Below are 23392 nucleotides of genomic sequence, written 5' to 3' on the forward strand. Positions count from 1 at the left end.
TTACTGTGTCGCTTGTATTTTCTGGTATCTTTGTCTTGTTGTGCAATTAAAAAAAAATTCTTAAACTTACAAGGCTTGGTGAATCTGAAACAAAAAATAGTATTAGGAAGCTGGATAGGCCATAATGTACTCATACAAATACTTGGGTGACTGCTATTTGTTGGAGAAGAAACTGTGGCATAACTAGCATACTTTGCATATGAACTGAGGGTGTAGACAGGGAGCAATAGCTGCTGGCTCTAGAAATGCTTTCTCAGTTGACATCTTGTACACTGGGATATTTGCCGCTCAAAAATTCCAAACTGCTCCCCAAATAGTTAGCTGCCAATTTATGGAAAAACTTGTGGTTTAACTTTGTCATTGGTGCAGCTGGTGATCCTGCAATACGGGAAAGGACTGGAGGGGGGAGAGTCCAACCAGAATATAGGCTGTCACAACCTATATTGACAAAAAAACAAGAGGCAACATTTGAAATAAGTGGTCTCCAATGTTAACATATGCATGTGAATAGCTGTGCTTTATAATATTTTATTTGATGCTAAAAATTACTTAACTTTTTAAGAAAAGCCAACATTTATAGAAATTAAAAGGAATAGTTAGACATCCGTAGGAATTGTAACTATAAAGAACAGTTGAAGGATGTGATGTGGATGTTTCTCTTGTGCCCCAAATGCACTGCCAACAAATCAGAACTGTGCCCCAGCTGTAGATGATAATGTGATTGGAAAGGATTTAATGATACTTCAACTATGGATTTAGTCTAATATGCACATTTTCATATTGCTTAGGTTCTGGCAATTAAATATAGTGATAATTAAGCAGGTATCAGTACCTAAAGACTGTAAAAATGTAAACATACCAAAGGAGAATAGGTGGCAAAATGACTGAAGTGCTCTCACCAGTTGAAATACTAATCATTAGCTAAATGGATCTGTCTTTTAAAAGATTGGCAAAGTCTCTCCCTCTTGGAATGAATGTGTTCATTATGGGCCTTATTGGGAAGATTGTGTATGCAGCTATCTATTAAAGGGCCACAAAGCCTTTTGTGTGGGACAGGCTTTCCTCTATAGGAGATAAGCTGGTTGTGTGTAATTGGAGGGAGAGGGGACAAAGAACCATCTACTCCATACTGAGGAGCTGTAGAACTGCTTGGTGGGGGAAACAGGGTAGCTTCTATAAGTCCTGAGTAGGGGCCAGCTGAGTAAATCTGAATCTGGTGCATGAGAGGAACAGCTGGAAGCAGGGGTATTGCAACAGCATGCTACATTTTGTTATTTACCTTTGTTTTGCTGTCTGAATTGAGTGCAGTGCAAAACATAGTCAATGAAAGGACTTAAGTTGACTTCAGTGGGCTTTAGGTCAGTGTGAACAGTGCATTCTGGGATAGCTGGGACAGGTATATAAGGCCGTAGTAGAGCAGGAGGTTTTGTTTCTAGTAGGAGACAGATCTGGGAATGCCTGGTCTGAGGTATGTATGGAAGAATAAAATTTAAGGGTTGCTTTAAATTGCAACAGTATCTTCTATTTCATTTTGACTAAGTTTATTCTTATTTTTGTTGTTAAATCTGGCTGCAGTTTGATTGCTGTCTTGTATGCTTCCATAAATGGTTTAATGCAGATGCTTGTGAGCCTCACCCTGCCCAATGTGGAACTGTCTCTTCAGTTGTGATGTCCTGGAGGTTCATGAAGCCTCTGCAGGTTGGGTGAAATGTCATTCCTCTGTCACGTAGAAAAATATATTTTATAATTTAAGTTTAGTCTTTCAATATAACAAACACTCCACTAAGGAACAATAGCAAATTCTTCTTAAATCTCTATCCCCAATACTACATAAATAATTCAAAACTCAGCTGTTTCCTTATTAAAATGTAGCTAACTCGGTTCTAGACAGTGCTAGGTTTTCTCAAGTACCTAGGGATAGCTATAACAGGATTAATGTAAACTTGAGGATTAGCCATTGCTGCCATTGCAAAGGCTGCAAGAGGAAGCCAGCAGTGCAAAAAAGCCATAATCATTACTAGGACCATCTGTGACATCTGGGCTTCAGCTTTAGTTGTTGAACATCCTTTAGCTACTCCTAGCTTAGCAACCTAGTTCAAAAATAGCGTACAGGATATCTGTTAAAAATCAATGCATCAGGTCAATTGCATTTCACTTTTGGTGAGCAAAATAGTAATGAGACAACTGGATCATTCTGATGAGTTTATTAAAAACTCATGAATAAGTTGGTACAGTCTCTGGAAAAGTCATTATTTTAATCAAATTAGTTAATGTAGCTGAGACACAACTGTTGCATTTGACTTATGCTTTTTGAAGGGCATACTTCTGATCATAATCAACATTGTTATGTAAGAATTTGAAATCGTCATGCCATTTGCATGATAATCTGTAACATTCATAAATGGGCAGGGGGAAAAATGTAATTTGTATGTGCAGTTGTAATTGTATGCATAGATGGCATATCTGTGCATGCGAACTGTACACACACACTTTTACACAAGAAATTTCATGCATGTATTCATGGGGGGTGGGGAGGGAGAGATCTGGTTTTAGATGTGTGGATATAGCTACCAGTTATAAGCACTTCACAAACAAATAAATGCAATAGATGACTCCCAGGGAAGTCACTTAACTTTTCTGGTGGGATTTGCAAAAGCTTTCGCCAGGGCCGGCTCTAGGTTTTTTGCTACTCCAAGCCAAAAAAAAAAGATGTCTGGAATGCCGCCCCTGAAATTGTGCTGCCCCAGGCACGTGGTTGGTTTGCTGGTGCCTAGAGCCGGCCCTGGCTTTCGCCTAGCTGTGTTCTTGCTGAAATTCATGGATGTTTTTATCATTGATTTCAGTGGGAAATTGGTTTATTTCCACACCAGGCTTTTGATAATCTCACTCTCTGTTATCCCCAAATTTTTGCATGGAGACTTGCTTTTCTTAGTTTGCTATGTAACTATAAAGTACTGAAATCAGTCAATGGCAGTAGTAGGAATGAGAACTAAAGGCTAGAGCCTCAAAAGGATGTAGGTGTCTAACTGCCACTTTAGGTGCATAATTCATCCTGGATGAATAACCTCACCACCAGGCTATTGAGCAAATCTCACTCTGGCCTAATGGTTATTCAATGAAGAAGCACTATGATGAGGCGAGAATAGCAAATAGTCATTATGAGTGACTGAGGCGCCACTATGAATGACACTCTACCCTAGTGGTTAGGGTACTCACTTATGAACTTGAGTCTTCCACATTACGTCCCTGCTCCAGTGACTATTTAATTTACAAAAGATGGAATAGCTTCATCAGCAGAAATTGAGAGAGATCTACACCAGACTATCTCATAGCCCTGTAGTTTCAGCATGCTTCTGAGAAATGGGAGGTCTGTATTTAAATTCATTCCCTACGTCTCACATGAATACCCTAACCACTGAGATAAAAGTTAGAGGGAAGGCTACATCTCTTTGTAGCGAGGGGGCCCTGCTCTCCCGCGCTCCTGAGGAGAACAGGCCAGAAATGGTGCAGCCATGGGCAGAGCCCCCGCCACCTGTCCCGGACCCCCCGGAAGTCAAGGGGTGGGACAGGAAGTCCAAGGACACCGCTGCCTGTCCCCGCCCCCCGGAAGTCAAGGGGCAGGACAGGAAGTACAAAAGCCCGGCCCCAGCGCTCAGTTAGGAGGAGGCTGCCAGAGAAGGCAGATGCTAGGGCCCAAGCTCCCGCTGGGCCCGGCCTACCCCATGCCCGGTACCCAGAGGGGTACTGGCCTGACCTCCCCTGGGGCCAGTACTCAGAGAAGCCGACTGAGCGGTCCGACGCTCAGCCTGTGGAGGAGCTGCCTGGACCTCCCGACGCCTGGTACCCTGAGGAGTAGATTGGACCACATGACGCCCAATACCCCGAGGAGTGGACCGGACCTCCCGACCCCCGATACCCCGACGAGTAGATGGGACCTCCTGACACCGGACACCCTGAGGAACCCATGGTCTGGGACCCCCCAGACGACGCTGGCAGAGGGCAGGTACCCAGTGAGGGGGAGGTTGGAAGTGGCCCGGGGGCAGCCGACCCCAATCAGGCTGCAGGCTCGCCTGAGCCAATGGCAGTGTGTTTTGGTCAGGATTCCCCACTGACCATCGGCAGCGTTAACCGCTGCTAGGGCCCCGGGCTGGAACACAGTGGAGTGGGAGGGCCTGCGTTCCCCCTGCCACCTCTTCAAAGGTGGCAGACTCCCCCTCCCCTGACCTGTGGAGGCTATATGCTGGTCCCCTGTGCTCAGCCCTGCTGATGAGGCCTGAGCCTAGACTGTGTGTGTTGCCCCGCCCTGCCCAAGGGCCTGGGCGTACTTATCTACTGCCACCTTGTCGCCCAGCCCCTTCTGAAAGGCCTGAGCATAGGCTGTGTGTTTTGCCCCGCCCTGCATCAGGGCCTGGGCCACTTGCTAACTGTTGTGGGTTCACTACGTCCCGCAGCAAGGGACGGGCCCCGAGTCGACGACGCGCGGTGGGCCGGTGTGGCTCCCCTCTGCCCACAAGGAGAGTTGAGCCCCGGCACTGCTCTACTACACTCTTTCACCCCCTGACACTTTGTGAATCTAGGCCTTTAAAATGAATAAAAAATCCACTTGGGCCAAATGAAAACACTTTCTATTTTATTTTTTAATGCAATTTTTGAGTTGTTTGATTCAAAATGAGTAGTTCACAGGCATTTTTGTGAAAGGCAAGAGACTAAACAAAACCATCAGTTATCCACCCTGCTCTCACTGTGAGCAGCAGCATGAGAATAAAAGCAAATAGCAATACTGTTAATTTCTTCCTCAAATTCAGGTGGGTCAGAAGGGGCAGAATGCAACAGGGATAACGGGAGCCTTGTCTCTGCCCCATAGGGTAGGTTTGCTACATGCTATGTGTGCTGCTGTTCCAGGTACAGACCTGGCATCATTAACACTATCCCTGGAGCACTGGGGTTACTGGGAAGGTGATTCTGACTATCTTTGTCTGTTACAGATGCAGCCCCAAAACACTCTGCCTACTTCTTTCTCAGGGCAGATTATTATCTCATGATTTAACTGCAGGTTTGTATGCTTCAATGCAAACAGTTCAGGCCCCAAAAGTTTGGGGGATGTAAAATCTTGCCAGAAGGTGATTTGGCGTAATATTTTTAGGAAAAAAATATGCACCAGTTTTTCCCAGCTATAATTAAGTCTCTAGGTGCTCAGATACCAAGGTGGTGAGCATGCTATAGAAATACTTGCATAAAAATAGATCCATTATACTAAATCAAAACTTGTGAATTAAAAATACAGGACCAAATTCTCAGCTGGCATAAATCAGCATAACTCCACTGAACTTAATGAAACAATACTAGTTTAGAGCTGCTGAGAATCTAGCTTTTTTTCCTCTTTTGAGACATTAAACTGTTTTAAAGCTAACTTTTAGGAATCCAGTATGTTAAGAAAAATGGAATGTTGTTACGCAGCATAGAGTCCACACTATATATCCACGGGAAATCAAGATACTTTTCCTTCTGCTTTGGAATTCCAATTAAAAGATCATGTAGGAAACATGAACTGGGTCACTGTTGTACCAGTCTGCAACCTAGGAGGACTTAATACTTTCTAGCTTTAAAGTGGCGGTGTAGTTCAAACATCTGGGACATCACCAGTCCTACTAAGAGCCACCTTTGTGGAGAAAGCAAGTGTTCCCTTGGGCTTGGACACTGCTTTTACATCATCCACAGCTATCACTGCAATGCACAAAGTTGTAATATCTGCAACAGTATTTCTGTCACAGAATCACATTTTCATAGTTTAAAAAACCCCAAATAATAAAAATCCTCAAACAAGTTAATGAAATAAAAATTTCAACTTCTAAACCAGAACATAGAACCATCTATTATACTGTTTTGTACAGTATCTTCTTAAATACAGTAAGCAACCTGCAAATAGTTACCTTTCTCCATTCTAGCTTTCTGCGAACATCCTACCCTCATGCAGGGTTTGGGTGTCTGCCAAACTGTTTCTGAGAAGCAACTTTCACAAAGATATGTATATAGTGATGCAGGCTCCAATAAAGAATACTTTTCCTTACTCAGTAGACGGACTGTTTTAATATCTTATTGTCCTGAGAGCATTAATTCTCTTCTACTCACAGAAAGAGATTTTTTTTGCTAACTACTACATCTCATCTAACATACTAGAAGTTGTTGATTACTGATTACTCTCGCCCCTTGCTCCACCGATATGGCCACCAGGTGCCCGTTATCTACCGGGTAATGAGCGTTGGGGTAGGGCGGAGGTTCGATCACTGGATGCCCTGGGGGGGGTGTCAAGTGCCCACAGGTAGCGACGGAGAGCACGCAAGCAATCACTCTTAGTGTTTAAGAGAATAAGGGTTTATTAAATGAATCACAGATAAGGATAAGGGATAACACGATTGGTTACAGCTGGGGCTTACAATACACTACCAAAGCAAATAATACAAATACTGCAATTACAAATAAAAGCTGGCCCTGGTATTTTTCCAAGTCCCAATAGTTATTTAGGTCGTTCCAGGGGTTAGTAGAAGTGATATTGGTGCTATTAGTAATCATAAATGCAGCAACTAATTTCCCTAAATAAATTGTGAGGCTCAACTGATCCCCCTTGCTTTCAAGAGTTCCTGGTCAACGGGTTTCCCCTAGCAGGAATCTTGGGGCGGCTGGAATCAGTCTTTGCCTCTTATCTATCAGTACAGAATACTTAACAGCTAATTATACTTACACATACAAACCACAACAGTTTCATTACGGCCGGCAAGCGCTTAGGCTTCAGGAAACGCGTGAGCCGAGAGAGTCCTCAGGGTGATCAGGCCTGGATACGGTTTCGACAGGAATTCGGGGTCTCTCCGCCCGTCCCCGGGAGGGGACCGGCAATATATAGTAAATTTGTCGTCATAGTTTGTGATAAGCCAATTGGGGGGTCGCGAGTGGCAAATGCCCATACAAGGGAGGCAGACGGGCCCCAACATCTCTACCCAGGAAGCAACCGTCGCGAGGGGAACTGTGTCCCTCCAGGCTGGCTGACCACAAGGCTGCTTTTCCTGTTGCAAGTTCTGCTTTCTGAGCAGCTACGTGACCAGTGGCAGTTCTGAGGGCTGGGGGAAAAATCCGTTGGGGGGTGGAGGCCGGAGCACCCGTAGTCTGGCCCTGGGGCCCCACTTGGGGGTCTAACAGAAGTGAAATTCAACCTTGTGCAAAGAACAAGGCCTATACATCACATTAATCCTGTCTGAACTGTCAAAATAAAGTAAGTGGTACACAGACCTTTTTCTGGCTCTCTGCATAGAGCTGAATTTAACCCTAAAACTACATAAGGACTTGGCTTTCAATCCCAGCTCTACCCCCAAGTCTCTGTGGCCTTGGGGCATGTCACTTAATTCTGTCTTTATTCCCCGATCTGTAAAATGGGCATAGTAATTGAATAATGCTTACCTATTTGCCTCACAGAAGTTCTGAGAAAAAACATTAATTAGCTTTTTATAAATATTAACTATACTCCTCTTCTGGAGGTCTCTAGTTCTTATATAAAGTGGAGAGTCATGGGAAAGCAAACTCCAAATCCTACAGATCTCTGGTATCAGTCTGTAGCATCAAGGGTCCAAGGCTTTGTGCTGGTAGCATGGATCTCTACGTTGTATTGCCGTTGGCTTCCATTGTGCTCTGTTTTCATTTGGGGGTGGGGTGGAACCACACAGCAGGGACACTGAGGTATTTCAAAATGAGTTTTCCATAGCACAGAATATGTTGATCATAAGTTGGCAAGAGCAAATGGGACAAACACCCAGTTTTGCCAACAAACGGGATGTCTAGGACAGCACTTAAAAAGGGGACTGTCCCAGCCAAAACAGGACATATGATCACCCTAGGAAGGTGCAATTTTGGGGTTCCTTGCCTAAAGCTTTATTCCTGTAACACTTAAAAGGAAAAGATCTTCCTTTTTGCTGAGCTCTTGGAAATAACAAATCTGTCAGATTTTCAGAAGTGCCTAATTTCAGAGGTTAGGTACAATCCAAGTTTGTACATGTAAATCCAATCATTAGATTAGGGGATATACGTGTAGGCTCTTCATGTATTAATGAAAGCACACAGTTCAGGGATACCAATCTATTGAATCTTTTCTGAAAATCTGTCTTAAGGTCAGACTCAGTACCCACTTCTTACTACTGATTATCCACAAAAACGGAAGGTATTTTTCCCCCCGGGTAGAATTCTTAAGTACTTCAATTCCCTTCTCTCAAATAAGTTAATGCTGAACACATTGAGTAAACTGCTTTGTTTCAATAGATTTTGACTTATCTTCTGAGAGACTCACGTTCAGTTCTGCATTCTGTAAGGTGATTAATTCCATTTTATCCTCCAGTGAGGATATAGACTTCGGTACAACCAGCATTGTTGTAGATTACTGGATTCCATGAATATAATACTTCAAGGACCTCAAATCCTCTTGTCTTGAAGATGTAGTAAAAGTTGAGAGGTTTTGAAGGCTTGTGTTTTGCTTAAGTCACTTATCTTAGTCAGACCATGTAGATTCCAAGATCAGACATTTAAAGGGAATTAACGTGCAGATAGGCACCTTGGCACTTTTGAAGCTTGCACTAATGTCATTGAAATCAAAGGGAGTTGCTGCTGCTGTTGAAGTCCAATCCTGCTTCCTGTAAGACAAAACAACACTAACTCCCACGAAAGTGGGAGGAAAAAGGACAGCAAAGAGAGAAAATGTAGCTTGTCTCCAGTGTTGATTCTCACTTGCAACCTCACTGATTTAAAAAAAGAAAAAACCAACCACAGGCCCAGCACACAGTCTCATCAGCCACTCTGAGACTTGGCAAACTCATACCAGCATTAGGCTATTTAGGACGTCGTTTTTAGCTGTCTCCCTCATCAAATGAGAAGCAGAGTGAAGAGAACCCAGAGGGGTGGTGTTTTGGATTTAGCTGACTTGGTAAAAGTGATTATGTCATCTGTCTCCCTCTTTCTGGCCTGATCAGGACACTTCTCCCTACTCCCCCCCAAGGATCAGACAAGAGGTCTAGGGATGAAGGAGATGGTGGGGGTTTGCTCCAGTTTCCAATTTTTTTTTCTCATAACCTCTTCCCACTGGGACCCCAAAAGGGGAGTAATGGGCAGAATAGTCCCTCTCCTTGTTATTTTGTCAACCACTCACGCCTAATAAGACAGATACATTTTGGTTCACTGATTTTTTTTTCCTCTCAGTTCTTGTTTACCACAGATGATCTTAACACTGTCTTAGAATTAATTGGCTAGATAGGTCTTTTAGTTTGGAATAATTCAATCTTTCTCCCTTTTTATACCTTTCCTCGTCAGCATTTGTTGTTATAAATTACTGTGACGTTTTATGAATTTACGCTCACTTCTTACAATTGAGCTTACAATTAAGTCAAATTGGTAGGCCCAGTTATTAATGGCTGTGTTAGAAAAGTAGAGTGGTTGGTTTAATGTGTGAATATTTCTTGTTAACCTGAATATAATATGGAAAATATAGACTGTACATTTGCCAAGGTTCTAAGGTTAAATATGTTCTTGGATAAATTTCTTACCACTTTGGAAAATTATCAGGAGAGAATAGATGAAATGTGAATTTGAAGAAGAAAAAAGCAGCAGAAGTTGCTATGTTTCTCATAAATACAATATTATAGAACCTTTTCTCTTAACAGGATTATTCTTGCATCAGGCATAAGACAGCTAACATTATTCAAAGCTATGTGAACAGCTACATGCTGGTTTGCTGCTTTCACTTTGAGACGCAACACAGTGTGGAGGGCCAGATCCAACTCCGATTGAAATCCATGTGTGTCTTTCCATTGACTTCAATAGATGTTGGATCAGGCCCAAAGAGAGCAATTAAGCGACAGAACATGAGTATCTTAGAGAAATCCATCTTTGATTCAGACCATATGTTGCAATAATAAAAATCAGATACAGGTGTCTAAAGTTTGCTGCTACAATCCAGAGGTTTTTAAAATTTTAACAAGGTTGCCTTACTGGGCATCTGGCCTCCCTCTTCTTAAATGTAAAAAATAAAATATGACAATGACACTCTCCTATTTGAAGAGCAATGCTGTCAACTATATGGTCACACAGACTTCCAAAATACACTTCACAAGGACTGTCAATAGCATCTTGCTCTGGAATGTTCTAATGTGATTTATGAGCTAATAGGTAAGTATTGCATTCGGGGTCAGCCTTACTACTTACAGTTTCCAAACTGTCAAAGATGATAGAGCCTAGGTCAGTTCTCTTTTGCAGTCAGTGAAGAAAAGATTGAATCTAGTGGAGAGTTTCATCCCATTTTTAAAAGGGAAGAGTGAAACTGGCAAACAGTTACCCTGCTTGGTGCTAATTATTTAAGTGGGGTGGAGGAGAGATGACTTGACCTGGTGTACTGCTAAATCTAGGCAGGAGCACATGGCCTGAAGCATTCCTGGATCATACCCATTTGATAGGCGAAGAGACTAAAACTTGCCTACTGGAGTTACACTAAGTATCAATGGCAGAGTCAGAAATGGACCCAGTTTCCAGCTTCACTACTCTAACTGTTAAACATGCTAATGTAGATTTATTTTGATAAAAATACAAGATTTAGAAATAGTTTGTATTCTAAAGTGTGAACATACATAAAGTTACTGTGATATGGAAAAGTTAACCCACATAAATGCAAAACTGAATTTAGGACCAAATGCCAGATATAAGCAATAGCTCTGCTTTTCATTATATGCAACAAATTCACTTGGATATGTAGTACTTGCCCTCCCCCCCCAAAATGCCACTGCAAAGCCTTCAATGAAAAAACAGCTCTACCCAGGTTAAAATACTCAACATCATTTGTTTCTACAGCCAAATCTACTCCAAGATCAACTATAGCTGAATTTACTAGGGAATAGTTGTTGACTGTCAACTATAGACAACTTTGTTAGCTAACAATAACTGTTGTATATGGGATCATTGGTAGGGTGCAACATATTGCTATAACTGCCAACATGGTGTAGCCAATGCTGGACTACTCCAGCATGTTTTCCTCTCAAGTAATACTCTGCAGAAATGCTTATGTGCCAATGATTTGTTTGTTAGAAGCATGAACTAAAGAGAGACCAGGAAGATCTGTTTCTCTTGAATCTTTCACTTAATGTTATATTTCTGCCTATCTTTTGCTAATGTTTTTCCTCTTGATGGCTTTGAATCACCTCTTCTCACTTAATATTTCCACAGGAACAAGAAGTGATATTACAGAGATTATACAACATTTAAAGTAAATCCTTTAGATCTGGATTTCTCTGATCACAATGCCCCTTTCTCATTAATTTTCTAATTAAGCTAACATTGAACTCCTCAGTTGTTATCAGTTGGATATGTTCATGCAACTGAAGCTACTTCTTTTAAAATAAAAATAAAATATCTGCCTTGCACAGAAAGTTGTACTTTTCCTACAGCTGCACAGCATATAATTCATATTATGGGTAACCTGGGTAACTAAATGCTTTTGGCAAAAGCAGTTTCCTTAATAAGACTAATCAATTACATTTTCGTTTCTGCCACATAGTCAGAGATGGAGAGCATATCTTTCCACCTGGATTCCTCATGTCATCTGAAAAGCCAGAATGAAAAGAGACAGGATGGGATTACACACCTCTGTTTCCTCCCATAAACCCTTCTTGTCTCTGCAGATGGTACCTGGGACAATGTAACTCTCTAAATAAGCTCAATCATTACTACTGTCAGAACAGAAACTTAACATTACAATGTAGTTTTGTCTTAGACAGCGACTTGGTAATAATGAGATTGTCGGCCTCCAGAGTTACTGTCTAACTGATTCCATATCAAATGTGCTTCCATTTGTAAATGTGTATTTAAAAAAAAAAAAAGAGTCTTGCTGGCCCTAGTAGCACTCCCTGTGCTCTACAGCCAAGCTGGGTTCTTCCCCTGACAATATACCATCACTAGAGCTGGGAAAACTTGTTTCAGTGAAACATGCAGATTCAATGATACCAAAACATTTTGCAAAATGTTCATGTCAATTTTGCCAAATTACTTTTTTTAAATCTAAACAAATAAAATTGAAACCTTTTGTTTCAATGGTCTTCAAACAATGTTTTGAATTCTGATGGGAGAGGGTTCAAAAATTCTTCTGCTACTTTGAAAACAATCAAACATTTTAAAAATGCTTGAAATCTAACCAAAATATTTTGTTTTGGGGTCAAACAAAATGTTTTTTGTTAATTCAAAACATTTTTTAAAAAATAAATATTTGGTTTAGCTGAAAATTTTGTTTGCTTGGAACAATTTTTTTTCTTAATTCTTGGAACAGCAAGACAACATATCAGTTTGTCTGCACAACTCTAATCATCACTGGGAAATAGAGGTTCTGCAAATTAGCCCTTAGTTACACCTCTGCAAGCTCACTGCCTTCAGACTTGTCAGTGACATCTGTGTAAAACTACTTAAACTGTGTATACACATTGTCAGAAATAAAATGAGTGAGAAAGAGAGAAATAGTACAGGGTGAAACAAGAGGAAGGAGAAAAGCGAGGAATGAACTGTTTTTTTTTCTCTGCAAATGGTTATTTACGTCTAATAGGCTTAGGCTACCTCTGTCCTGCTAATGCTGTAGTTAGCTTGAAGGTATCATGTTTATGCTAAATCATTTTATTCTGGGTCACCAGAGGTCAACAAACTTTTTTTTGTTTGTTTTGTTTTTGTTTTGAGATAAAAAGGTCTGGGCATATGGACTCTCAGTTGATAGAACTGTAGCTGTAAGAGTAAGCAACTGCAAACAAAGAGTAACTATTAATGGAATGATGTCCGATTGGAAGGAGGTCTCAAGTGGGATTTCACAGGGATCTGTTCTGGGTCTGGTGGTGGTTATCATCTTTATTAATGACCTGGATCAAATCTGCAGATGACACAAAGCTGGGGGGGTTTCTAGCACTTTGGAGGACAGAGCTAAAATTCAGAGGGATCTTGATAAATTGGAGGCCAGGGATATAGACAACAAAGACAAATGTAAGGTGCTACACTTAGTGAAGAAAAAACAAATGCACAAATACAAAATTGTGGATAACTGGCTTGACAGCAGCACTGCTGAGAAGGACCTGGGAGTAGTGGTGGATCACAACCTCAACATCAGTCAGCAATGAGATGCTGTTGCAAAAAAAAAAAAACAGTGTAATTTTAGGTTGTATTAACCAAGACATGCAAGTCACAGGAGGTGATAGTACTGCTCTACTCAGCGCTGGTTAGGCCTCAGATGGAGTAATGTCTCCAATTTTGGTCACCGATGTAGAGAAACCGGAAAGGGTCCAGAGGCGAGCAACAAAAGATGATCAAAAGGGATGGAATGCAAGCCATATGAGCAAAGGCTGAAGGAACTGCATATGTTTAGTTTGGAAAAGAGGAGGTTAAGGGTTCAAACGATAGCATAGCAGATTTAGATTGAAATTTCAGGGAAAACTTCCTAACTGTAAGAACAGTAGGACAATGGAACAGACTGCCTAGGGGGGTTGTGGAAGCTCCTTCGATGGATGTTTACAAAAGGATGCTGGATAGCCATCTGTCTTGGATGGTTTAGATAAAACAAATTCTGCATCTTGGCAGGGGGTTAGACTAGCTAATCTTTGCGGTTCCTTCTAACCCTATGACTCTAAGCAGTGGTCAATGTATGCCATTTTCTCTGGCAGGGAGGAAAATGTAGTCAGATAATGCACCTGTTTGGACTAAGAACATAGCTAAGAGTATTGCACTTCACTGATATTCTTAGTCCAAACTGACTGCAGGCCCATATGCCCACAGACATTTATCCCCATGGCCTGTCTAAATTAAAAATCACATGCTCACTAATGAAACAGATAATGTAATTAACATTACAACATACTTCTGAGAATAAAGATGATATTCAATTCAAACCTTCCTAATCAATTTAGGTTTCCCCGGAAGACAGACCTGTGAATCTTTTACTTTCATTTACCAGTTTAGCAGTAGATGCAGCAGCATATACTAATATGAAAAGGTAAAATGTCTGAATGTGAGCAAAATTTCTCATACTACACAATTTATATTCTAAAATGACTTAAAATAACCTGTATTTATATTTTAAAGGTTTTATGAGAGTCCAGTTTTCCTGTGTCCAGTTAAAGGTACTCACCCTCCAACAGCCAACAGGGATGTCTATGCTGCAGGAGGAGGTATGATTGCCGCATAGTATATTTGCAGTAGCTTTAATCTAGTTAGCATGGATATAAATAGTAAGACAAATGTGATTACACCAGCATCAGTGCAAGCTGTAGAAGCCACTGGGGGTCCTAAGAACATACCTGTGTTATTAGCCCATGCTGAAACCCATGCCTTCGCTGCTATTTTTAACCATGCTATCTAGATTAATGCTATGCCAGCCCCTGCTGCAATCAGACCTCCACAGCATAGCCATACCCCAAGACACACAAAGAAGGCTTTGCAGGCTGGGCTTCACATCCAAGGTCACAAGACTGAGCTGGATCCTAAGGCAGGGACTTGGTTTTCTTTTTCTGCTTATGCAGTCTCTTGAGCAAGAGTTTGCTGTCAGCAACTATTCTCTGCTGAGTCATTCCATCAGTTTACAAAGACAATTCAAAATATAGAAACGAATTACTGCAAACATTTATAACAGAATACTTATGTAATCTCCTAGATTTTGTGAGAGGGGTGTGTGTGTGTGTGTGTGTGTGTGTGTGTGTGTGTGTGTGTGTGTGTGTGTGTGTGTGTGTGTGTATATATATTTAGCCCTGCAAAATGATTATCTGCAAGCAGCATGAGTTCCACAAGGTCAGGGCATGCCTAGAGATCGGGGAACCCTGTAATACTTCTAAACTAGGCACTGACTGAAACTCATGAGCTCTGGTGAGACCCTGACAGAAGACCACACAGGGGGAATGTCAGCTAGATTTTCTTTGAGAATTTGTGAGTGCAAGAATTAAAATTGAATTTATAATGAAAGATAGTTATAACCTAAACTATTGAAACTGTCTCTAAATAATTTGAGTTTTAATGTTGTGTTGCATGATGTTAAAGCACCCTCGGGAACTTTCAATGCACACCAGCAGGGACTACACAGACCAGTTAACCCACAACACATTAGTGCACCCTAGAAATCACACCCCAGTAGTGCATTACCCTGTCATGTAGACTAGGGTTGCCAGGTGTCCACTTTTTGACTGGAATGCCCAGTTGAAATGGGACCCTTCTGACCGGGTTGTTAAAAGTCTGGTCGGTGGCACAGCACAGCTAAGGAAACAGTAGTATGCCCCCCCTCCGGCTCCTACCCATAGGGACAGCTAGGGGGCTCTGCATTCTTTCTCTGCCCCAACCACCAGCTCTGCAGCTCGCACTGGCCAGAAAGTGCAGCCAATGGGAGCTGTGGGGGTGGTGCCTGTGGATGGGGCAGCACACAGCGCCACCTGGCCACTCCTCCATGTAGGAGCTGGAGGGGGGAACATGCCACTGCTTGTGGGAGCTGCCTGAGGTAAGCACTGCCCGGAGTCTGCACTCCTGACCCCCTCCCTTAGTGCAGTCCCTTGCCCCAGTCCTGATCCCCCTCCTGCCTTCCAAACCCCTCAGTCCCAGCCTGAAGCACCCTGCTACAAATTCCTCATCCCCAGAGTCTGCACCTCCAGCCAGAGCCCTCACCCACTCTCACACCGCAACCCCCTGAGCCAGTCTGGTGAAAATGAGTGAGTGAGGGTGGGGAGAGCAAGCAACAGAGGGAGTGGGGGATGGAGTGAGCAAGGGACAGGTCCTCAGAGGAGGGGCAGGGGGTGGGGCCAGGGTGTTAGGGTTGCCAATTTTCTACTTGGGAAAAACCCAATGTAGACAAGCCCTCAAATGCGGTTTCTTGTGTGTGCCTTCAAGATGGATTTAATAGATTTTTGGATTGCAGTCTGAGCTATACTTGTGACATTTATTTCCTATTGTATGTGTTAGAGGACATTTCAGTTTGTCATGACCTTCAGTTACTATACAACAGATTGTAAAGTTCAGTCCTTCAGCTCTTTGTTTGACCCAATATCCATAAACTTCAAGAAACTGTTGCCTGTACTGAGGTGAAATCTCTGTGTAGAAGTAGTTCTTGTTTGAATGGCATTGCTTTTCTAGTTTAAAAATAAACTGTTGGGCATTTTCAGTTAGCAGGATACAGAACTGGAAAATGTTTAAGATTTGAGACCATGAATGTAATGGCTCTGCCTTTCAATTTAGCTGAAAACAAATCAGTGTAAGTGGCAATATTCAGGGGTTAAAGTTCCTTTTTAATAAGCTTATCAGATCCCTGGTTTACTCAGTAATATCCTACAAATATCTCAACAGTTTCCTAATCTCAGAACTTTCAAAAATGCTTTCTTTTATGTGTTCCAATTAGTAGGTGCTCAACTTTAGACATCATGGGCTGAACATTCATGACACCTGCTGAAGTTAACGAGAACTGCATGTGCTTAGCATCTGACTATGAGGCCCAAAACACCTTAAGTTGGGCACCCAAAACCAAGTGGCACTGAATATCAGTTACCACTTTTGAAAACTCTGGTCAAAGTGTGTAAGTCTCCTTGAGCAATCTGTTAGTTTAGATTCAGATAATCATACAGCAGCTGGCTTTTCTCGGAGGCATTTCTAAACAGGGTGAGGAAATCTGCTTTCATGTTCAATGAGGACCTGGAAGTACCCCACAGATCCTCTAATTCTGTGCAGGCCTTGCTGAATTTTTGTGTGTGATGAAAATGATCCTGCTGTGCTACTCTCTCCTTTGAACCCTCAAAATTCTTCTTATGAAGAGACATCAGAGAAAGTGATTCTGTCTGCATCCACAATTGCACAGGCAGATCACTTCCCTTGCTACTCTCCTTCCTGTTCCATTGACCTACACCTTGTGTGCTCAGTGAATCTCTGATCAGCAAGTAGAACTTAAAGGACAGTCTGATAAACTTGAATAGTTAACATAATACACCTACAATTTTAATAGATGCATTGCCTGCATTTTAATAGATGCATATCCATACTTAAAAATCATTTTGGTTAAGACTGTCATGAGATTTTTAAAGTTAGTGCTGACAGTCCTGGTCCACGTACTTGGTAGTTGGCCCAGCTATTTTTTTTTAAGTCAGTGATATCCTGCTAATACAGGCAACTAGCTATCTGGCCAACAATTTCTTTCCTGCTCTTGCTGGGTCAGCTGTTACTCTGGGCTCTCCTGGTAAGTGAGAATCTAGAGTGGAGCAAAACCAGGGGAAACACATCAGACCCCTTACCCTACAGGCAGTACATCCAGCACTTTGTTCATATCTTCCTGACAATATCAAGAATTAGCATCAATATTATCACCCACATAGCTGCCAAATCTTATGCAATTTAGTGCACACATCCCCACGCTACAAGCTATTTTATGAGGACAAAGTCTCTCAAGACATTATTTTCTATACGAAATACATGTCTGTTACACAAGAAACAGACACCCAACCGATCTATCTTAATGCTGCCCTGAGGGGGAATGATGGTGACCCACTGATCCCAGGTCCTTGAGAATACAGAATTCCTATTCTCTACTCCAGGGAGACAGGAAGAGGGAGAAAACTCAGATTCGAATGAAGGGAAACCGGGCCTACCGTCTTTCTCTAAAGATGCGAAAGTGGGGGGAAACAAGCATACTGGATGCCGTCTGTTTTATGAGAGTATCCGTTCACTTTTGTCTTCATCCCAAAGAGGCTGTTGCAGGTATAGTGGGAATCTTTTGGGCTTGGTGATGTTGTGTGGAGGGAGAAGATCGTGAGGCTTCAGAGTATGGTGGTCTCCATAGGTTTGACTAAGTATTTTGCTGCTGCATAGCTATCCAACCACAAACCATATAAGTCTTCAATAATCAAACTGAAAAATATTAAAACTCACCAGAGCAAAAACAGAGCCCTTCTGTGGAGAGAAAACGCAAGGCCCCAGACCCCAGCTCTTGTGGAAAACTGTCTAGGAAAATATTGACATCTTAGCAACTTGCAAAGGACAAAAAACATGTTGGTAATGGAATATCTTTAGGTTCTAGTTTCCAAGAGATTATTATGAAGAGATCAATAAGAAAAAGAGGTCTGTAACTTCTGACTAATTCCTTGACCATGTCTTGTTACTCATGCTTTGTTCAACTGAGTGATACTTGTAACACAGGTTTCAGTGATAGCCTGTATCAGCGGAAAAAAACCAAAAAACTAGGAATCCTTGTGGCACGTTAGAGACTAACACATTAATTTGGGCATAAGCTTTTATGGGCTTGGGGAATGTTTTGTTAAACGCTAACACTTTGGGACAGCAGTCAGCTTGGTTGAAGACATCCACTATAATATTACTAAGGTCACTGCGGCATGACAAAGGGTTTGTGGGAGTCTCCTGGCTGATGTTCTAATGCTAACTCATTACTGATGCATTTGTTTCACTCATTGAACAAACACTAACAACCTCATCAACACCACCGTGCATCAAATAAATTGTTCTCTGCCTCAGAGTTTTTAAAAATACTTTAATTAATACTCAGCCTCTGTAATACTTCATTTTTCTTGGTGTAAAAATGACCATTGCATCCATGAAGTGTGACACTAATAAGCCAAAATCTGAACTTTACAGAGTGAAGTGACTTGTGCTTCAGTTCCTGTTTCTATGCATTGCTTTTTGTCAGCTTCTTAAACAGAAGGAATTGTTGCCAGCTATATTCCGATTAATGTGAAAGTAATTTATATCCAGAATAGGGCAGTCATAAGGTTTGAAATTAATAAAAACCAAAGTAACGCATACTCTGAAAAGTGACTTATAGTGTACCAAAATACCCATCATTACGTAGGGTTCCATGTTTGCATGTCAATTAATTCCTCTCAGTGGGTTCTCTCCATAGTGAATGTAAAGCTCTTCTTATTGCCAACATACCTACAGTCTGAAAGTCAAAATGCATAGTTTCACGTATTTTCTGATTTGTGTGCGATCATCCAAAATCAAAATTCTGTGGCTGATATTGTGAGAGTGCTCTACACAGTAGATCATTTGCCAGGATAGGGTGCTCACACATGCGGTGTTGTACATCAATTTTTGTAGGACCAGTACAAGGCGGCGTGCATTGTGACATGCTTTATGTCAGCTCTTAACAGGGCGTGCAAAGTAAAATAATTTTTGCAATCTTTAATTCTTTGTGATGGACTGTAGGCACCTAGATACTTCAGCAGTGGTTGTGGGCAACACTGCACTCCTTGCTGTGATACAAATATAGTGGAAACCTGTGGAAAAATAGAGCTGCTTCAGGGCTTCATGGACAAACTATAAGTAGCTTCAAGAGTGGGTAATGAAAGCAGGATGATCAGAGTGGCCATACTGAATATCACAATGAGTAAGGATTGCTTCCTAATTTGCCATCAGTTAGAGTTAGTGAGGGTGGGGGAGGAAGAGGACTATTTTGTGCCTAAAATAAGTGAAGTATATTTTCAATATATCTGATCAAACTGAAGATGTAGACCAATAGGCCACTAGCATCAGCCAGATAGCCTCTTTATGCAAATTTTGCTCACTTACAAACAAACTCGGTAGAGAATTGTATCATTTCAGGCACCAAAGATGATAAACCCAGTGCTGTATCTTCAATAAATCCCTAGCTAATACAACACATGAAACATCTGTGCAACAATGGAGTAAACTAGGTAAGGACCCAAGTATATTAGGAAATCAAGTATATCTTCTGATGGCTGATAGGGATCTATTTCTCAATAATCAGAATACTTTTTATGCAACAGCAGCAGCCTCTGTCACTGAATGTTGCAAAATTTGGTTTGATCTGCATGGAAATCCAGCAACTGTGATTACATATAATAGACCTCAGTTTGCCTGTTTGGGAATTTTGCACAGTTGACATCAGCAGAATTTGCATGTGTCATTCTCTCAGCACCACAGTTAGCCTATTGGCAGAAACAGTTTATCAAGATTGTCAAAATAAGAACAGCCATGCTGGGTCAGACCAAAGCTCTATCTAGCCTAGTATCCTGTCTTCTGAGAGTGGAGTCAAGAAATTGTTAACAAGGCATACCAGGATAATTAGATCAATGTACAATAAAGTTGGACTAGAGAACTACACCAACAGAAGGCTTGGGCAGCAGCCCTGTATGGTGCTGCATGTCCTGTCACACACAGACTCTACTCTCATCAACAAATTTTTGAAGCCAGAAGTAGTAGCAAAGATGTCAGAACAAATCAAACAGCAGTGACAGCAAGCCAAATACCACTAGGATAGAGGTAGTAAAGAAGTTCCTGAACTCAGATAGAACAGCCAGTAAATGTACAACAAGCGCCTAATGACAGACAAGACAGCAAGAACATATATGCCATGTAGCACCAAAATTGTACATGATGGTAGTACAAGGACAGCTGTACTGCTGTAAAGGTGGTTTCTTAAGACCAAAGGAACCAAAGAACAGTGATGCTGAAGGGAGAACCCAAATTAGTCACATCACAGAACTTCAGGTACAGGTGAAACAAATTTCAGTGGATGCAGGGTCAGGCCTCTTATTCTTGGTTTTATCAAGTTAAATACATTCCAAAAACCGTTTCATGTGAAAAACCTGTTTGAACCAGAGACCAGCTACATTTCAGCCTAGGGCAAAAATTTTTTATGGTTTGGTTATACATTCCTGTTAGAGGCGTTTTAATGGAAATGCTGACAGACCTTTTAACTGTGGAAACACAAATATAGCATTTAATAAACCTTGATTAAAGAGAGAGTTACCTACAAAGTCTCCTTTGCCATGGAACATACATTTGACACTAGAAATGAGTTTGCTGTGGCCACAAATATACTACCAACAATTGAAAATTTGCTCCTCAGATTGAATCAAATATAAATACATATATAAGTTAATGCTTTTTGCCCCCCCTCTAGGTAAGAATAAACTTCTGTAAAAATTCAAGTAACCATAGGTTCAAATTCCTTGCCAAGAAAGTCAAAATAATCCCAAATGTTGATCAAAATAAAGCCAGATGCATTCAAATTTTGTGAATGACTCACTGGCAAGGACACTGAATGAAGGCATTCATTTTAAACGTGTTCTGTCAAAGCAATCCTATCCTCCTACTACAAGTAAATGTGTTCTGAAGGAAGCTATAGTATACCTCAACTAATATGTCAACCTTTTTATCTTTTTCAATAGCAGATAGTTTGTATTTTTACTTACAAAGTAGCATTGTCTACCCACAATTCTGCATATTGCTAAGGAAAATTCTACTGTCCACAGCAGAATTCAGAAAGGCTTATTGAAGTCTAAATTTCCTCTTAGAATGCAAAGGGTGAAAAAAGAGATGTGCTGATAACTTTTAATCTTAAAACAAAAAAATCAGAATGGGTGGTTTCCACTTTCAGAAGTGTTGCTGGAAATACCATGTAGAAATCCATAGTAATATTTAGAACGTTCATTTAAACATGAATATGGTGGAATGCATGGTCTGAAATGCTTTCTGATAACTGGATGAATGACTATAGCTCTATCTTTTGCTTGCATCGGGCTTATTGGCCTTCAGTGACCATATCTGTCTTGCTGCAGGGCCGCCCAGAGGATTCAGGAGGCCTGGCGTCTTCGGCAGTGGGGAGGCCCTTGCTTCGGTGGTAATTCAGCGGTGGGGGGGGTCCTTCCGCTCCAGGACCCGCTGCCGAAGTGCCCAAAGACCTGCGGCGGGGGCCCCCTGCTGCTGAATTACCGCCGAAAACCCAGTTCTTCGGCGGCGGGTCCTGGGACCGAAGGAGACCCCTGCTGCGGGACTTCAGGGCACTTTGGCGGCAGGTCCCGGTGTGGAAGGACCTCCCCGCTGCTGAATTACCACCAAAGACCTGGAGCGGAAGAAGCTCCGGGAGCCCGGGCCCCGCGAGGGTTTTCCAGGGCCCCCAAAGTGAGTGAAAGACCCCGCTCCAGGGGCCCTGAAAAACTCTTGTGGGGGCCCCTGTGGGGTTTGGGGCCTGGGGCAAATTGCCACACTTCTCCCCCTCCCCCAGACACCCTGTCTTGCTGAGTTCCCTCTCACAGGCTTTGAGGAGTGCACCTAGCATCTGAGTAATGGTTTGGATCACACAGGTAGAAAAGTCCTATGAACTTCTAAATACTGTTGAGCAGATGTATTCAGGGAAGTGCTTTTAGTAATAAGGGGAGGGATAAAATTAATGCCTTACATTTGAAAACTTTTGAGGAAGAATGACTCAGATTCTCAGTTCTGGCCAAGCTCTACTCTGACTTACCTGCCATCAGACCCAATAAGTTTTTTGGCCATACCCCTCTTGTCATATCTACCCAATCTACTGTGGAGTAGAGTTGCTATAAGCTGGACCTTGATCTCTGCCCAAAAGTGAATATTCATTTTCCAAAAAACTTAAATTCCTGGTTTTGAGTTGGGGAAAAATATACTTATCGCAATGTAAACAAAATAAACGTAAAAAGTTGCAGCCATTTTTTCTCCCCAAATGATCTCCCAAAAATAATGGCTGAAATATAGCTGACATTTGGTATGGGCAAAAGGCTATGGTCCCAGTTGAGTAAAGCACTTAAACAAATGCCTAACTTTACACATGTAAATAATTCTATCCCTATTGAAAGCATTTATGTCTTGATTCAGGAAAGTATCCCTGTTCAGGAAGGACTCTTAAACACACGCCTAACCTGAATCAGGTGCTTAAGTCCATTGACTGAGCTGAACAGTAGTGGTTAAGCTTAGTTATCTGTCATGTTGTCAGAAAAGTTTAGTTGAGCCTGTGTGTGGACAGGACTGAGCTAGACTTAAGTTAAACAAAATGAGCTGTATCTAAATAGGGTAGAGAGATTTTTTTTTTAATAATTTTGCTATTTATTATTTTTAGTGCTGGTTATAACATGGTGTGGCTGCATGCACAGAAATTAGACTAAACCCATTTGTGATTGATCAGCAATCACATTTAAACTTCTTACACAATTCTTTTTATAGTGCAGAGAAGACCAAAATTAGTTGAAGAACTTTTTGCTGAAATTTAAACCAACTGCTGGAGTCTTCGTACAGAGACCAAGCATACAATGTTTCAAGCTAAAGGTGAAAACCTGAGTGAAAACAGCATATAATAAATGAGAGATGTTTTGTAACTTTAACTATAGTGTGCTGCCATTTGCCCATTGTTTTAAACTTGAATGTTCAGATTTTGAGCAAGTCTTTAAAGTTGTAATAAAAAAGTCCCCATGAAAAAATTAATTTTGGCCAAACTACTGTCTTGAAAAATATAAAGCATTGAGAAATTTTATAGAAGTCAGTTTTGTGGCTTGTGACATCAGGATTTCCATAAATCCCCCTTGAAAGGATTAGTTTCCATTTTCAGCCT

General features: G+C 41.5%; 1 protein-coding gene and 1 pseudogene across 1 annotated transcript in view; one reads left to right on the forward strand and one right to left on the reverse strand.

Moving 5' to 3' along the window:
• Positions 1-1826: 1826 nt before the first annotated feature.
• LOC115655245 lies at positions 1827-22320 on the reverse strand (annotated as a pseudogene).
• The window catches only part of CACNA2D3 (calcium voltage-gated channel auxiliary subunit alpha2delta 3), an 828400-nt gene continuing 820506 nt past the window's right edge, over positions 15499-23392 (forward strand). Inside the window, exon 1 of the mRNA XM_030569375.1 lies at positions 15499-15526. The gene's annotated coding sequence lies outside the window, so the exon portion shown is untranslated. The remainder of the gene's footprint in view (positions 15527-23392) is intronic.

The sequence above is a fragment of the Gopherus evgoodei genome, chromosome 7 (assembly GCF_007399415.2).
Source record: "Gopherus evgoodei ecotype Sinaloan lineage chromosome 7, rGopEvg1_v1.p, whole genome shotgun sequence".
In the NCBI taxonomy this organism is placed as follows: Eukaryota; Metazoa; Chordata; order Testudines; family Testudinidae; genus Gopherus; species Gopherus evgoodei.